At 37.7% G+C, this 19,088-nt stretch overlaps 1 pseudogene; it reads right to left on the bottom strand.

The window, feature by feature from the left end:
- Positions 1-6,857: 6,857 nt before the first annotated feature.
- Positions 6,858-7,801, bottom strand: LOC126081625 (olfactory receptor 14A16-like; annotated as a pseudogene).
- Positions 7,802-19,088: the final 11,287 nt, after the last annotated feature.

The following is a 19,088-nucleotide window of genomic DNA, read 5'->3' as shown; positions in this document are numbered from 1 at the left end:
TCCTTCAATGTTTCAACTTGAGGCTTGAATTTTTTCTTCAGCTTTCACATTGAGAAATGCCGAGATTGTTCTTCTCTTTTGGTTTTATAACTCCAGGTCTTTCCACATTTCATTATAATACTTTTCTTTTGGAGCTGTCCTTTGATATCTTCTATTCAGTTCTTTTATGTGGTCATTTCTTCCTTCGCCTTAGCTACTCTACTTTTTAGAGTAAGTTTCTGAGTCTCTTTGGACATTCATTATGATCTTTTCTTTCTTTTTAACAACTTTGGCTTTCTTCGTGTTTGAGTTGACCCCTTGATGTTGCTAGTCTATTCTGTCCTATGTGGTAGCTATGAGTCGGAATCGACTCTACAGCAATGGCTTTTTTTTTCCCCCTTCTTTTTTCTCTATTGTTTTTGAAGAGCTTAAACAGGATTGGTGTCAATTGTTCTCTAAATGTTTGGTCAAATTCCCCAGGGAATCTATCTGGCCCAGGACCTTTTTTTTCTTTCTTGTAGGAACAGTTTTGATTACTGATTCAATCTCTTCACTTATAATGGGTCTGTTGAAATTTTCTATGTCCTCATGAATCAGTTTAGGTAGTTTTTATATTTCTAGTAATTTGTAACTTTCCTCTATATTATCTAATTTTTGGCATGCAGGTTCAAAGTATTTTGTCATAATTCTTTTTATTTCTATTAGATCAGTTCTAATGTCTCCCTTTTCTTATTTTGGTTTTTTGCATCATTTTTTTTTCTTTGTCAATATAGATAAAGTTTTGTCAATTTTATTGATCATTTCAGAGAAACAACTTCTGGTTAGATTGAATCTATTGTTTTTCTGTTTTTGATTACATTTATTTTTGCTCTGATCTTTTTTAATTCCTTTCTTTTAGTAGTTCTAGGTTTAACTTGCTCTTCTTTCTCTAGTTCATCCAGTTGTAAAGTCAGATTATTTATTTCAGGTCTTTCCTCTTTATTAATGTAAGCATTTATTGCTATTGATTTCTCTCTGAGGACTGATTTTATTGCATCCCATAAGTTTTGGGTTGTTGTGTTTTCATTTCACTTAACTCCAGGTATTTTATTATTATTATTATTTATTTATCTCTCGATTTCTTCCCTGATCCAATTGTTGTTTAGTAGAGCATTGTTTATTTCCATGAATTTGTGTGTTTCATCGTTTTCCTTCTGTTATTAATTTATAATATTACTCCTTAGTGCACAGAGGAGATACATTTTTATAATTCCAATTTTTTAAAAGCTTGTTGAGGTTTATTTTGTAGCCTACCATACAATTAATTTCAGAGAATCTCCCATGTGCTCAGAAGAAAAATGTGTTTTGTTCTGGTGTTGGATGTAGAGTTCTATAGATGTCCATTAGGTCTAATTGGTTTATAGTATTGTTGAAGTCCTCTATGTCCTTACTAAATTCTTTTTAAATATATTGGAAGTGGTATGTTGAAGTCTCCAACTATTGCGGTGGAGTTGTCTGTTATTTCTTTCAGATCTTTCAGTACTAGTTTCATATATTTTATAGCTCTGATGTTGGGAACAAATATTTATAATTATTATGTCTTATTAATAATTTATTCTTTTATTATTAGGAAATGTGCTTCCTCATCTCTTAGAACAGATATTGATATAAAATCTATTTTGCCTCATATCAGTATGGCCATCCCTACTTTCTTATGGTTATTAGTTACAGGGCATATTCTTTTCCATTCTTTCACTTTCAGTCTGTTTGTGTCTTTGGGCCTCAGATGTGTTTCTTGTAGACAGCATAAGGATGGATCATGTTTTTTATCCATTCTACCACTCTCTGCCTTTTGAAGGAGAATTTAAACCACTTACATTTAAGCTAAATACTGAAAATAAAGGACCTACTTCATTCCTTTTGCTAATCGTTTTGTGTGTCTTGTGTCTTCTTTGTCCCACAATTCCCATACTTCTGTTATTTTTTTTCTTTAGACTCCTTTTTTTGTCCAGTCTTTTTAATTTCTTCCTTCTTCCCTCTGTGTATGTTTTGTAACTATTTCCTTAGTGGTTACCACAAATATTACGTTTAACAACTTACAATTGCACCAACTTATTTTAACTTGATGCCTGTATTTAACATAGGAACTATGAGTAAGTTTTAATGTTAGTATACTAAAACTCTATGCTATTTTGCTCTTCCTACCCCCCTTTTTGTTGTTGTAACACCAATTACATCATTATACATTCTGTGTTCCTTAGCTTGAGTTTGTACTTATTTGATGTTGTTGCTTGTGGGACTTAAGTAATACTAAGTTTACTCCCTGGAAAGACCAGACAACTCATCCTTATGTTTTTTCATGTCATTACCTTCATTGGAGATTTCTCTCTTCTTTCCCATGGACTGATTCCATTACCTGTCCAGTGTCCCTTCTTTTTCATCTGAAATAACTCCCTTAAGTAATTCTTGCAGACCAGTTCTAGTGGTTATAAATTACTACAACTTTTGTTTATTTGGGATCCTTGATTTCACCCTTATTTTTGAATGACAGCTTTACCGGGTGAAGAGTTCTTATTTGAAAATTATTTCTCTGCAATACTTTATACAAGATCTAAGCCCTGCTTCCCTAATTTTTGTTACCATCCACTCCTTCATAAACAACACCAGTTTCATTCACACTGAATCACTTTCAGTCTTTGCAATCTGGTATTATGCATTTGGCTTCTCCGGTTATCACATGGTATTTCCCTCCTATAATGCAGCAAAAATCATCCCACATGACTCTTCTTTACCCTCCAAACGTTAAATAAGAGTCTTCCATCTACCAGAAAAACCTCTTTGGCTGCCATTTTTCTCTATATTGGTTGCATCCTCCACGTATAACTATCATGAAGCATTTCTCACCTAAGTCCTTGATATTTTTTTTCTCTTCACCTGATCATGTCCTAGAACTTAATATAGTTTGTCAAAATCTTTGTACATTACAAATTTCTTCTTCCCAAATTTATTTTTTTGGTTTTGCTCTTCTTAGTTCGCACAAAACGTAAATAATTTAGCCACCTGGTACTTAAAGTGTGTGTTTTTTTTTTTTTCCTTGCAAGTAAGCAGATATAAGTTGCAGTGCCATTACCCATAATGATAAAGATACATTCCAGCTGATAGTGTGTTTGGCAAGACATCTGTTGTCCAGTGACCCCCTAGCAATATACTCAACTAATCCCTGATATCATAATATTGCTCCTACGATTCTTAGACTGAAAAGAGGGTTGATAAAAATCAGTTATTATATATGGAATTAGAAATCATATTTTTACATTGAGAGTGTTGGAGTCAATAAATTAATATACAAAAAAAAAGTTTATATGTACAATTACATGAGCACCTTATTAATGCAAATAACATATACTTGGGGGTAGTAAGTGTAAGTGTTATTCTGGAAGTTTCCATATTCAAAGAATATCTTAGTACACTGATTTATTTAAATAAAAAAATCTGATTGTGAATAACACATCAAAGTTAATGTAAAGTATAGTAGGAAATCAATTTACCATCAATATTTAGCTTGCCCGTTATCCCCTAGTATTTAACCCAACCTGAGTACCACTGAAATATTTGTTGAGAGCAGTTTTTCCTGATTATATTTTCCATAACCTGCAGTATCTTAATTATGGTACGCTTTTCTAAGGCTAAGGATCCCTGGTGGTGCAGTGGTTAAATGCTTGGCTGCTAACTGAAAGGTCAGTGGTTTGAACCCACAACCTGCTTGAGGGGAGAAACATGTGGTAGTATGCTTCCATAAAGATTTACAGCCTTGTGAACCCTATTGTCCTAGAGGGTCGCCATGAGTCGATATCAACTTGATTTGGCAACAGGTTTGTTTTGATTTTTGGTTTTCTAAGGCTAGGGGTAGCTCTTCATTCACACATATGAGAAAACACCCTCCTCTCCTCTTTCAGGTTTGTCCCTAAGAGGTAAGATTTAATGCCTTCCCCAGTACCGTAGGATCTTTGTTCCTTGATTAAAATATTGATCTATATATTAGAAACAGAAGCTTTCACATATTATATGAATACACCTGGATGTATTTTTATAAGCTGCCTATATCCACGTTACCAGCACCCAGATCGAGAAGGAGGATAATGCAGCACCCCAGAATCCCCTTCTATGCTTCTTTTTAGTTACAAACCCCGTGGTGACTCCTATCCCATACTTCAGGCAGCATAGGGTCTGTTTTTATCTTAATATAAAATAAATGGCATCCTACAAATTATAGTCTTCTGTGTCCAGTTTATTTTTCTCAGTTTTGTATTTGTGAGACTTATCCCCATTTTTGCATAGATGCAGATATTTCACTTCCATTGCTGAGTAGTACTGACTGTTTTGAAGATGCCAAAATTTATCCATTTTGACAGTAATGAGAATTTTGAGAGTTTCAGTAATAATATAACAATGTTTCTCTCTTCTCCTCTGATTTCTCCGAAATGCACAGCAGCTCAAATGTGATAGGTTCATAATGAAGCACTGAATTTTGAGCACTGTATTTGTTTTCTATTGCTGCAGTAACAAAGTACCAGGGATTTAGTGGTTTTATATAACAAATTTATACTCCTACAGTTCTGTAGATCAGAAATTTGACTTGAGTCTCACTAGGTTAAAATCAAGTTATCGATGGGCTGCATTTATTTCTGAAAATATTCCGTACATGAATTTTCCAGGTTCAAGAGGACGTATGTATTTCTTGAATCATGGCTACCTTCTGCAATCTTCAAAGGCAGTAATGGCTGGTCGCATCCCTCTCACTCTGCCATCTAGCTGGTTTTCCAACTTCTGTTGCAAAAGTTCCCCTCCTTTAAACGGTTTATGTGATTAGATTGGTCCCACAGATAATCCAGGATAATTTTCCATGTCAAAGTCCTTAACCTTAATAACATCAGCAAAGCCCTTTTGTCCTGGTAAGATAACATGTTCACCAGTTCTGCAAATTAGGACGTGCACATCTTTGGTATCATCCTGCCTACCACATGCAAGATTGCTGACGTTCATGTTTCTAGGAAAAATACTCTGCCAATGCAAATCTCCAACAATTTCAACAGATACATAATTAAATTTTATTTTGTTTTGGCTGAAAGAAACACTCAAGTCTAAGCTTAGAAAATTCTAACATAGGGAAATATAAGTAGAATAAATGGATCTTCTTGCAGTAGATGGGCTCAGTTCATTTTCTACACAACATGCACTTATATGATACATTCCAACTGCCTGAACATGTAAAAGCTGGACAATGAGTAAGGAAGAGTGAAGAGCTGATGCCTTTGAATTGTGGTGTTGGGGAAGAATATTGAATATACCATGGACTGCCAAAAGAACGAACAAATGTGTCTTGGAAGAAGTACAACCAGAATGCTCCTTAGAAGTAAGGATGATGAGACTGAGTCTTACATACTTTGGAAATGTCAGGAAGGATCAGTCCCTGAAGAAGGACATCATGCTTGGCAAAGTACAGGGTCAGCAGAAAAGAGGAGGACCCTCAATGAGGTGGATTGACACAGTGGCTGCAACAGTGAGCTCAAGAATAACAATGGCTGTAAGGATGGCTCAGGACCAGGCAGTGTTTCATTCTGTTGTGCATAGGGTTGCTATGAGTCGGAACTGACTCGACAGCACCTAACAACAGCAACTGCCTGAACATGAGCCAGTATATTTTACTCTCATGTGAATATTTTTTCCACAAAATGCATACATATCTGTTCAATAGCACAAATGCTTTTTCTCTCTATATTGAACAAACCCACTAGTTCTTTGTCCATGTGGAAAATACAGTTTCTGATCATGTAAACTATATATTTGCATAAGTCCATAACTACTGCAAAAGAATGATTATAATCCATTGCCTTTGGAATAAATAAGAAGTCAATCCCTTACGAGTATACAGATCATACACTAGACTAAAAAAAAAAAAAATAGTCTAGTGTATGATCTGTATACTCGTAAGGGATTGACTTCTTATGTATTCCAAAGGCAATGGATTATAAACAAAAATTTTGTGGGACCAGAAAACAATGTGGGTATTGTCCATTAATCCATATGATAAATAAACACCCACTTATTTCTACTCTAGGCCACACAGTAAGCTAGGAACGGGAGATACAGCACCTGTCCACAAGGATCCCATAGTGTAATGAAGTAAAAATAACAAGTACTTATGGAAATAAATCTTAAATTACAACTAAGATAAATGCTATGATGGAGAGGTAAATGGTGCTAAGAAAGCATCTAAGTGGACCAACTGAACTAGTCTGGAGAAACCTAGGTAAAGGTAATCTCATGGACCAGTGTACTGAAGCAGCAAATACAACACTAGATTAAGAATGGAGAGATAATCTTACGACCATAAGTGAGTTGTATACCCAAAAGTCATGAAGTATTTGTCACATACAAAATTTTCCCTATAAGGAATCCCTAGGTAGGATAGATGATTAAGTACTCGACTACTAATTGAAAGACTGATGATTTAAACCTACCGCGAGGCCTCTGAAGAAAGGCCAGAGATCTGCTTCTGAAAGGCCACAGCCTTGAAAACCCTATGCACAGTTCTACTCTTCATAAACGTGGTTGCCACGAGTTGGAATTACCTGGAAAACAACTGCTGTTTTCTACGTTTGTTTCACAATTAAGATGATAAATACAAGGTCAGCATGTGTCTGCCCAATTACAAATGGAACTACTGGTTTTTCCACTCACTTGATCTAGTGATAGTGCCTCTTAGTAGCAATTCAATGAGTACGACCAGAGTTTTCACAGAAATTCTTACTTTAAATATCCGATATTATTTTCAGACTATGCAACCAGATTGTTCAGACAATTCTGTCAGTGATTGAAAGATCATGATATATGTGACATTAACCCTCCGAGTTTGAAGGGCATTGCCTCCTCTTTAACAGTTTCTTTAATGCCATCTTCATATCCTTATTTCTCAGACTGTAGAAGACGGGATTCATGGTGGGTGGCACCATAGTATAGAATACTGACACCGGCAAATCCAAGGGTGATGGAGCTTTGGGTAAGGGTCGTAAATAGGCAAAAAAAAAAAACCAGAAAAGAGAAAGAGAGTCACAACAGTGAGGTGAGGCAAGCATGTGGAGAAAGCTCTAGACCTGCCTTCTCTGGATGGGATTCTCAGAATAGTGGAGAAGATGTGAATGTAAGAGATATCAATAAACACAAAACAGCCAAAATCTAACACCAGGCTGAGCCCAATGACTACTAATTCCACAGTATTATAAGAACAGGCGAGGGAGAGCAGTTGTGGAACATCACAGAACTGATGAACTTCAGGAGACCCACACACAGGTATGGAGAAGGTAGAAGCTGTGTGCAGAATTGCATTGAGAACTCCACTGACCCATGAGGAAGCTGCCATCTGCACACAGGCTCCATGGCTCGTGAGAACTTCATACCTCAGTGGATGGCAGATGGCAAAGTAGCGGTCATAAGACATCACTGTGAGTAGAGATACTTCTGTAGTGGCTGAGAGGATGAAGAAAAATACCTGTGAAACACAGCTGAGAAATAAGATGGTGGTGTGATTAGCCAGAGAGTTTGCGATGGATTTGGGAACAGTGATGGAAATGAGGCAGAGATCCAAAAAGGACAAGTTCTTCAGGAAGAAATACATAGGGATGTGGAGCCGATGATCCTTGCTTGTGAGGGTGATGATGAGAACGTTCCGCAGTACAGCTGCCAGGTAAATCAGCAAAAACAACACAGCATGTAAGATCTGGATCTCCTGAACATCAGAAAACCCCGTTAGGAAGAACATGGTCACAGAGGTGAAATAGTTCATTTCTCTGGGTGTTTAATCAATGACTCTAAAAAAATAAAATGAATAACTTGTGATTTAGTCAAGGAAGTTTACTCTTCTACTTTCCCAGGTTCACTTTCTCCCAATCACATGTGCAGGTATTCCATGCCATACAAGAGTAACAACACCAGTCTTCAGGAGGTAATTTAACACAAATAATCCCATTAACTGAATGACTGAAAATGCCTATCAGTCAAGTACAAATCATCCACCTTGTCATTCTATGTTGATTAAGGCCCATATTCCACATCTGGCTCAAATAGAATTTCATATACCTTGCATTGAAATATGCAGCGAGAAAGTGAACAAATTTTGGACCAGTCAGTCCTGAGTACAAATTTTAGATCAGCTGTTTGCAAGCTTTGTGATCTCATATACATTTTTGAGTATCATCTTATTCAATCTACTGTGTGAGCATTATCATTGGATTATTATTTCGATGCAATTAAATAATTCATACACAACTTATGCATAATTACTGGATAAGAAGACACTTAACCAATATCATTTCCTCTACTCATTCCATCTTCCTTCATTATACCAGTGTCAGGAAAAATTGTGAAAATCTTTGAAACAGGAAAAAAAACTGAGTCTTCTCTCTAGTGCACTGGGTTATGTTTGTTATTTATTGTCTTTAAGCTATCTTACAACTGTAGAAGTTGTATAAAACTGTTAATAATGCAAATTATTGCCTATACAAATACAAACTAATTTTGTTTTAGGGGAATGTAAATGATATTTTCTCTGTAGATAGACCCATTTTGCATCTATTTGTATTTTCTATCATCCATGCTTATCTGTTCTTTTCTGCGTGAAATTTGATTTTGATGTTGAACCAGTGGAATATCTTACCAGTTCTCTCAATCATTCATTGATTACTTAAAATATTTGGCATGTGTTTGTTTTATTATTTTATGTTCTTTAAAAAAGCTATCTTTGAGGGCCAAGATGGCTGACTAGGTAGAACCTACCTCGGATCCCTCTTGCAACAAAGACTCAGAAAAACAAGGGAATCGATCACATACATGACAATCTATGAACCCTGGCCATCAAACATAGATCTAAAGAGTTGACCTGAGTGACAGGGGAGAGAAAACTGGGCCCTGAAGCAGCGACCGCCTCTGGAACCGGCGTCCCGCTCCACAGCCTTGAGCTCTCGCAGTTCCCTGGTGCCGAGTGGTGGGGCTGATTGCAGCTTGCTGAGGCGGGGCAGGCACGGGACACAGCTCTAACCCCTAGCCCCCTGGGGTAACCTCGGTAGAGAATCAGCCAGAGCAGGAAGGCTGCACACTGACGCAGTAAACGAGAGAAGGAGCAAACACGGGGAAGAAGCGACTGTTTTGGGAGCCTGGAGCCAGCGTCCCAGTCAGAAAACCTTGGGGCCGGGCTTTGGACTGGGCACAGGGAAGCTGAGCACAGATTCCTGAGATGGCGCAAACACAGGAAGCAGCCCTAACCCCCTGAAGTGACCTTGGGGGAAGCCCAGCCAGTGGATGCGTGCAGGCAGCGCAGCAACTTGGCTGACAGGAGAAGTCAGTGGGAGGCAACGACTGGTTTTGGAGCCTGGAGAGTGGCATCTCAGCTGGGGAATATTGGCACCGGGCTTTGGACTGGGAGTGGAGGAGCTGACCACTGCTTCGGAGACAGCACGAGCACAGGACATGGGCCTGACCCTCGGGGGCAATCTGTACCCAGCCAGACCACACTGGCTAAACTCCCCTCAGGAATCTCAGATAAAACAGTCATCACCAAGCAAGGTAAGGAACTTTGTCTATATTGCTGGGTGCTACTCTCTCCTATCTATCTGATCCCTCTCCTGCTACTCTCTCCTACCTATCTGATCCCTCCCCTCCATGCCCCCTGCGGCTTCATTAACACTGGAATTTCTTGGGCCAGAGAGTGAAGTGCTCTGCAGTTTTTTGTTTTGTTTTGTTTTGTTTTTGTTTTCTGGTCTTTTCCTAACCCATTCTCCTGGCCTGAGAGAGAAAAAAAAAGAAGCAGCTGCTAAAAACTCCCGTTTAACCCACCAAAAACTTAGGGACCAAAAACCCTTCCCTGACTTCCCAAGATTGGAATAAAAATACAGAACTAGCACCAGCCAAGCAAAGGAGATCCACAGTCTTGGGCTTTCATCCCTACAGGGAACAAGGCAGCTGTTATAATGCAAAGGCAATTCTGATAGTGATCTGACTGTAATTGTTTTAGCTGATTACTGGCAAGACAAGTTTTCCAGGTCTGATATCTCTAACTATTAAACAGAGCCCTCACTGATCCACAACAGGGAACTGAGGGCTGACGCTCCACCCAAACCACCTAGCCACCTGCCAAAGGGGTCTGAGGATACTGACACTAACCAATCTTTAGAGGTACATGCACTGGGTGCCTAAGGTACAGCTGCAGAGCCCACCCACCACAGTGCTTTAGGAATAGAGACACACCTACCTCACTGGCACTTGGGGGAAGGCTTTCAGCATCCTGTCCCCCCCGTGGAGTGTGACCCCCTGCTGCTACTAGAATCTGGTGCACACAACTATCACCACTACTTCTCTAAGTTAATAGGTGACAGTCTACACCACACACTTGGTGACCCAAAACTAGATTCTATTCAAGAATAGTGAATGGACTCTTAGGCTTATATATCTGGTAACAGCCCAAACCAGCTGCTAATAGCATATAAGTCATTCAAAGGCTACAACAATCAAGACAGTGCAATCTAGCAGCCCATCTGCATATATTGAAAGAAAACAAAACAAGATAGGACTCAGTGAGCAAATAAAAAAAAATCATTACAATATCTTATAGATGGCTTGGAGACAGCAGTTGATATCAAACAACATAAAGAAACAGACCATGATTGCTTCTACAACTTCCCAAAATAAAGAATCAAAATCTTTCCCAAATGAAGATACAATCCTGGAATTGCCAGATGCAGAATAACAAAAAATAATACACAGAATGCTTCAAGACATCAGGGATGACCTCAGAAATGAAATAAGGCAATCTACAGAAAGAGCCAAGGAACACACTCATAAAGCAGTTGAAGAACTCAAAAAGAATATTCAAGAACATTGTGGAAAAATTAATAAGCTGCAAGAATCCATAGAGAGAGAGAATTCAGAAATCCAAAAGATTAACAGTAAAATACAGAATTAGACAACTCAATAGGAAGTCAGAGGAGCAGAATCAAGGAATTGGAATGCACAGTGGGGGGGTGGAGGATAAGGCAATTGACACCAACAAAGTTGAAGAAAACTCAGATAAAAGAATTTAAAAAAATGAAGAAACCCTGAGAATCATGTGGAACTCAAACAAGAAGAATAACTTGTGTGTGATTAGAGTTCCAGAACAGGGAGGGATAACAGAAAATACAGAGAGAATAGTTGAAGATCTGTTGGCAGAAAACTTCCCTGACATCATGAAACACGAAAGGATATCTATCCAAGATGCTCATCGAACCTCATATAAGATTGATCCAAAAAGAAAATCACCAAGACATGTTATCATCAAACTTGCCAAAACCAAAGATAAAGATAAAATTTTAAAAGCAGCCAGGGATAAAAGAAAAGTCTCCTACAAAGGTGAATCAATAAGAATAAGTTCAGACTACTCAGCAGAAATCATGCAGTCAAGAAGGCAATGGGATGACATATATAGAGCACTGAAGGAGAAAAACTGCCAGCCAAGGGTCATATATCCAGCAAAACTCTCTCTCAAATATGAAAGTGATATTAAAACATTTACAGATAAACACAAGCTTAGAGAATCGGCAAAAACCAAACCAAAGCTACAAGAATTACTGAAGGAAATTGTTTGGTCAGAAAATCAATAATATCAGATACCAACACAACACAAGGTCACAGAACAGAACATCCTGATATCAACTCAAATAGGAAAATCACAAAAACAAATTAAGATTAAATTAAAAAAAAGAGTGAAAACAGGGAATCATTGAAGTCACTATGTAAAAGAACACAATAATCAAAATGAGGGACTAAATACAGAAGCCATAGATCATCCATATGGAGAGGAAAACAAGGCGATACAGGATGATAAAAGCTAGGTTTTTACTTAGAAAAATAGGGGTAAATATTAAGGTAACCACAAAGAGGTCTAACAATTCCATAATTCAAAATAAAATCCAAGAAAAACATAACGACCCAGGAAAAATAAATTCAACTGCTGTGAAAATGAGGAACACACAATTTACAAAGCAAACCATCTCAGCACAAAAAAGCAGGTGGAAAAATGAAATTGTCAACAACACACACAAAAAAAGCACCAAAATGACAGCACTAAACTCATCTATAATTACGCTGAATGTAAATGGACTAAATGCACCAATAAAGAGACAGAGAGTCTCAGAGTGGATAAAGAAATACGATCCGTCTACATGCTGCCTACAACAGACACACCTTAGACTTAGAGATACAAACAAACTAAAACTCAAAGGATGGAAAAAAATATCAAGCAAACAACAATCAAAAAAGAGCAGGAGTAGCAATATTAATTTCTGACAAAATAGACTTTAAGGTTAAATCCACCACAAAGGATAAAGAAGGACACTATATAATGATTAAAGGGACAATTTACCAGGAAGATATAACCATATTAAATATTTATGCACCAATGACAGGGCTGCAAGATACATAAAACAAACTTTAACAGAACTGAAAAGTGAGATAGACACCTCCACAATTATAGTAGGAGACTTCAACACACCACTTTCAGAGAAGGATAGGACTTCCAGTAAGAAGCTCAATAGAGACACGGAAGACCTAATTACTACAATCAACCAAGTTGACCTCACAGGCTTATACAGAACATTCCACCCAACAGCTGAAAAGTATACTTTTTTTTTTTTTCTAGTGCACATGGAACATTCTCTAGAATAGATCACATATTAGGTCATAAAACAAACCTTTGCAGAATCCAAAACATCGAAATATTACAAAGCATCTTCTCAGACCACAAGGCCATAAAAGTAGAAAACAATAACAGAAAAATCAGGGAAAAGAAATCAAATACTTCGAAACTGAACAATACCCTGTTGAAAAAAGACTGGGTTATTGAAGACATTAAGGAAATAATAAAGAAATTCATATAATTCATGGAGAATGAAAACACTTCCTATCAAAACCTCTGGGACACAGCAAAAGCTGTGCTCAGAGGCAAATTTACATCGATAAATGCACACATACAAAAAGAAGAAAGACCCCAAATCAGAGAACTGTCCCTACAACTTGAGCAAATAGAAAGTGAGCAACAAAAGAATCCATCAGGCACCAGAAGAAAACAAATAATAAAAATTAGAGCTGAACTAAATGAATTAGAGAACAGAAAAACAATTGAAAGAATTAACAAAGCCAAAAGCTGGTTCTTTGAAAAATTAACAAAATTGATAAAACATTGGCCAGACTGACTAAAGAAATACAGGAAAGAAAACAAATAACCTGAATAAGAAATGAGATGGGCCATATCACAACAGACCCAACTGAAATTAAGAGAATCATATCAGATTATTACAAAAAATTGTACTCTAACAAATTAGCAAACCTAGAAGAAATGGATGAATTCCTAGAAAAACACTACCTTCCTAAACTTACACAATCAGAAGAAGAACAACTATATAGACCCATAACAAAAAAAGAGATTAAAAAGATAATCAAAAAAGTCCCAACAAAAAAAAAGCCCTGGCCCGGACGGCTTCACTGCAGAGTTCTACCAAACTTTCAGAGAACAGTTAACACCACTACTACTAAAGGTATTTCAAAGCATAGAAAATGATGGAATGCTACCTAACTCATTCTATGAAGCCAGCATATCTCTGATAACAAAATCAGGTAAAGACACCATAAAAAAAATAAAATTACAGACCTATATCCCTCATGAACATAGATGCCAAAATCCTCAACAAATTTCTAGCCAATAGAATTCAACAACATCTCAAAAAAATAATCCACCTTGATGAAGTGGGATTTATACCAGGTATGCAAGGCTGGTTCAATAGTAGAGAAACCATTAATGTAATCCACCATATAAATAAAACAAAAGACAGAAACCACATGATCTTATCAATTGATGCAGAAAAGGCATTTGACAAAGTCTAACACCCATTCATGATAAAAACTCTCAGCAAGATAGAAATTGAAGGAAAATTCCTCAACATAATAAAGGGCATCTATACAAAGCTAACAACCAACAGCCAACATCATTCTAAATGGAGAGAGCCTGAAAGCATTTCCCTTGAGAATGGGAACCACAAAAGGATGCCCTTTATCACCGCTCTTATTCAACATTTTGCTGGATGTCCTAGCCAGAGCAATTAGGTTAGACAAAGAAATAAAGGGCATCTGGATTGGCAAGGAAGAAGTAAAATTATCTCTATTTGCAGATGACATGATCTTATACACGGAAAACCCTAAGGAATCCTCAAGAAAACTACTGAAACTAATAGAAGAGTTTGGCAGAGTTTCAGGTTACAAGATAAACATACAAAAATCACTTGGATTCCACTACATCAACAAAAAGAACATTGAAGAGGAAATCACCAAATCAATACCATTCACAGTAGCCCCCAAGAAGATAAAATACTTAGGAATAAATCTTGCTAAGGATGTAAAAGACCTATACAAAGAAAACTACAAATACGAGTGTAAGAAACTAAAAGGGACCTACATAAGTGGAAAAACATACCTTGCTCGTGCAGAGGAAGACTTAACATAGTAAAAATGTCTATTCTACCAAAAACCATACAATGCACTTCCGATCCAAATTCCAGTGACATTTTTTAAAGTGATGTAGAAACAAATCACCAGCTTCATATGGAAGGGAAAGAAGCCTCAGATAAATAAAGCATTACTGAAAAAGAAGAAGAAAGTGGGAGGCCTCACTCTACCTGATTTTAGAACCTATTATACAGCCACAGTAGTCAAAACAGCCTGGTACTGGTACAACAACAGGCACATAGACCAATGGAACAGAATTGAGAACCCAGATATAAATCCATCCATGTATGTTCAGCTGATATTTGACAAAGGCCCAGTGTCAGTTAATTGGGGAAAAGATAGTCTTTTTAACAAATGGTGCTGGCATAACTGGATATCCATTTGCAAAAAAATGAAACAGGACCCCTACCTCACACCATGCACCAAAACTAACTCCAAGTGGATCAAAGACCTAAACATAAAGACTAAAACGATAAAGATCATGGAAGAAAAAATAGGGACAACATTAGGAGCCCTAACACAAGGCATAAACAGAATACAAAACATCATTAAAAATGACGAAGAGAAACTAAGTAACTGGGAGCTCCTAAAAATCAAACACCTATGCTCATCTAAAGACTTCACCAAAAGAGTAAAAAGACCACCTACAGATTGGGAAAAAATTTTCAACTCTGACATCTCTGACCAGTGCCTGATCTCTAAACTCTATATGATTCTGTTAAAACTCAACCACAAAAAGACAAACAACCCAATTAAAAATTGTGCAAAGGATATGAACACACACTTCACTAAAGAAGATATTCAGGCGGCTAACAGGTACATGAGAAAATGCTCTTGATCACTAGCCATTAGAGAAATGCAAATTAAAACTATGATGAGATTCCATCTCACTCCAAGGCTGGCATCAATCCAAAAAACACAAGATAATAAATGTTGGAGAGGCTGTGGAGAGATTGGAACACTTATACACTGCTGGTGGGAGAGTAAAATGGTACTTTGGAAATCGATCTGGCATTTTCTTAAAAAGTTAGACATAGAACTACCATACAACCCAGAAATCCCACTCCTTGGAATATACCCTAGAGAAATAAGAGCCTTTACACAAACAGATATATGGACACCCATGTTTATTGCAGCTCTGTTTACAATAGCAAAAAGCTGGAAGCAACTAAGATGTCCATCAACGGATGAATGGTTAAATAAATTATGGTATATTCACACAGGGGAATATTATGCATCAATAAAGAACAGTGATGAATCTGTGAAACATTTCATAACATGGAGGAACCTGGAAGGCATTATGCTGAGTGAAATTAGTCAGATGCAAAAGGACAAATATTGTATAAGACCACTCTTATAAGATCTTGAGAAATAGTATAAACTGAGAAGAACACATACTTTTGTGGTTACGAGGGGGGGAGGGTGGGAGGGTGGGAGAGGGTTATTTACTGATTAGATAGTAGATAAGAATTACTTTAGGTGAAGGGAAGGACAATACTCAATACAGGAAAGATCAGCTCAACTGGACTGGACCAAAAGCAAAGAAGTTTCTGGGATAAACTTATTGCTTCGAAGGTCAGTGGAGTAAGGGCGGGGGTTTGGGGACTATGGCTTCAAGGGACATCTAAGTCAATCGGGAAAATAAATTCTATTAAGAAAACATTCTGCATCCCACTTTGAAGTGTGGTGTCTGGGGTCTTAAATGCTAACAAGCGGCCTTCTAAGGTGCATCAATTGGTCTCAACCCACCTGGATCAAAGGAGAATGAAGAACACCAAGGCCACAAGAGAACTATGAGCCCAAGAGACAGAAAGGGCCACATGAACTAGAGACTTACATCATCCCGAGACCAGGAGAACTAGATGGTGCCCAGCCACAATCGATGAATGTCCTGACAGGGAGCACAAGAGAGAACCCTGAGGGAGCAGGAGAACAGTGGGATGCAGACCCCAAATTCTCATCAAAAGACCAGACTTAATGGTCTGACTGAGACTAGAAGAATCCTGGCGGTCATGGTCCCCAAACCTTCTATTGGCCCAGGATAGGAACCATTCCCGAAGACAACTCATCAGACATGGAAGGGACTAGACAATGGGTTGGAGAGAGATGCTGATGAGGATTGAGCTACTTGTATCTGGTGGACAATTGAGGCTATGTTGGCATCTCGTGTCTGGAGGGGAGATGGGAGGGTAGAGAGGGTGAGAAACTGGCAAAATCGTCACGGAAGGAGAGAAGGAAGGCGGGAGTGGGTTGACTCTTTAGAGGCGGGGAGAAATGGGAGTGTGTATTAAGGTGTATATAAGTTTATATGTGAGAGACTGACTTGATTTGTAAACATTCACTTAAAGCACAATAAAAATTATTTTTTTAAAAAAGCTATCTTCATCTTCTGACATAGATAGCAACCATTGACCCTTAACCCAGTGCTGTCCAGTCGATTCCGACTCATAGCGACCCTATAGGGCAGAGTAGAACTGCCCGGTAGAGTTTCTGAGGAGTGCCTGGTGGATTTGAACCGCCAACCCTTATGAAAGGATTTGAGATATCTTAAATGGAAACATTTGGGCAACTTTTCAGGGACGTGGAAAACAGAAAATTACCCTCTATTCTCTATCATTTTATGTTATATTTTGTTTTACCAAAACCTGTTCCTAAATTTAGTAATCACTTCAAAGTAGAACTGAAGAATTTGAATTGTGCAGAAAAAGTATTCACATTCATTTCACCTGTCCTAGAAGTGTTTGTCTCCTTGGCAGGTTCCACAATATTGCTGCTGCCGGCTTCTAGGAGCTGGTCCAGTGAATCAGGGGTTTTCAGTTAAATAAAGTGTCTTTGTCTTTTTCAGCGCCAAACTTTTCATATATTTTTTTCTTTTAAAAGTAGGTCCCCTCTCCAAAAAAAAGTCTTTTGCTTTTCTTTGGTTCTCCTTTGGTGATATCCTCAGCCAAAATAAGTTCTCAGCAACAATGTCAGTTTGTCTTTGATGTTCAAGTCCTTCATCTCAAAATGAAAATTGTCATAGAGAAAAATTAAAAACAGACATCTTCCTTTGATTTTATGATTTTTTCTTACCCACAAAACCAAGCCTTAACCATAAAAATTCCTTACCCAAAATTAATCAAGCCAGGGTTTTTTGTCACCCCAAATTGTTCATCTTTTCCTTCCTGTTTGGAGCCAGACTTATTTAATTTAAATTTCAAAAAGTGTCATGGCTGCAGGTGGGTGGAGGGGCAGAGACCACCTTGTGACCTGATATCAGTAGATCTCGGTAAAGGGGAGAGAGCAAGATACAACCTATCGTGTTAAGATAAGACAATGGTTCATCTTCTATTCTTCTCTGTACTCTTCTAGTTGTAAGCCGCGCTGTAACTAGCCTATGTCTAACCATTTGCTTTTTTTTTTTTTTTAAATCAGACTGGTCTCCCTATATCCATATAGAATACTGCTCGGAAAAAAAATTCAAGTTTCTTTTTTGTTTTGTTTTGATTATATTTAACAATACTCTGAATTTACATTTTAATTGTTCAAACAATAACATATTTTCCAAACCAAAATTAAAATAAACATGTAAGATGCTGTCTATTGGGACAAGTGAGAGTATACAGTAAGTGCTTCCAGAGAGATGTGGGAATTAAGATATATTTCATATAAAAAATGTGGGGCATAAAATAATTAACCTTTGACAAATGGGAAATATTTAGGAAGGAAAAAGAAAAGAGGGTATCTTTTTAATCCAGGCGACGTGGTTCATACCATACCAAGCAGAACCTTGGCAGCCTGAAGCGTATGTAGGGAGAACACTCTTTAGCAAGGGTCACTAAATTGGCCTAGGGTAACAGGGAGAGGACAGGTGGCGGCGTGGGTGATAGGTCTGTACCTAAAAGGAGAATAATTAAGGTGAAATTTTCTAGAAAGCAACTGCTCTTCATATTTAGTAACGTTTGAAAGGAAGATATTTTTGAGGTAGCGAGACAAGTCCGGATAGTATTCTGATAGTATAAAAAAAAAAAACCAGTGCCGTCGAATCAATTCCGACTCATAGCGACCCTATAGTCTGATAGTATAGCTATGAGTTATTAAAAGATGGCTTAGAGTAAGTGTTCAGAATAAGAATTAAAGGGAAAGAAAAGACACAACATCATCTAAACAAGATAAAACTGATGAATGAAATATTATTTATTGAACACAATTGAAATGAAGGTAAAAATAAAATTCTAGACACAGCGATGTGTCTATAAATTTTTCCACTTTGGCTACGCAATTGAGAGGGAGGTAAAATATGCTCTCTGTGCTGGTTTCCTGTCCCTGCCCCTTTCCCATAGTGGCCTATTTTGTCCCAGCCTACCTGTGCCCAGTGCCCCAGCCTTATAGCAAACCCTTTTGCTTATTAGAGCACAAAATGCTACAGCAAGACAGCACTGAGCAACAATCTATTTTTTGGTGTCACCATCCTTCTCGAATTGGCAGCCATATGCAGGAGGTGGTCTTGCTAAATGAGAGTGTTTTTACCTTAGGGAAAATGGACAACACGTTTTATTTCTCCT

The sequence above is a fragment of the Elephas maximus genome, chromosome 8 (genome assembly GCF_024166365.1).
Source record: "Elephas maximus indicus isolate mEleMax1 chromosome 8, mEleMax1 primary haplotype, whole genome shotgun sequence".
Classification (NCBI taxonomy): domain Eukaryota; kingdom Metazoa; phylum Chordata; class Mammalia; order Proboscidea; family Elephantidae; genus Elephas; species Elephas maximus.
The sequence above is the reverse complement of the archived record's forward strand: the minus strand, read 5'-3'. Positions and strand labels throughout refer to the sequence as shown.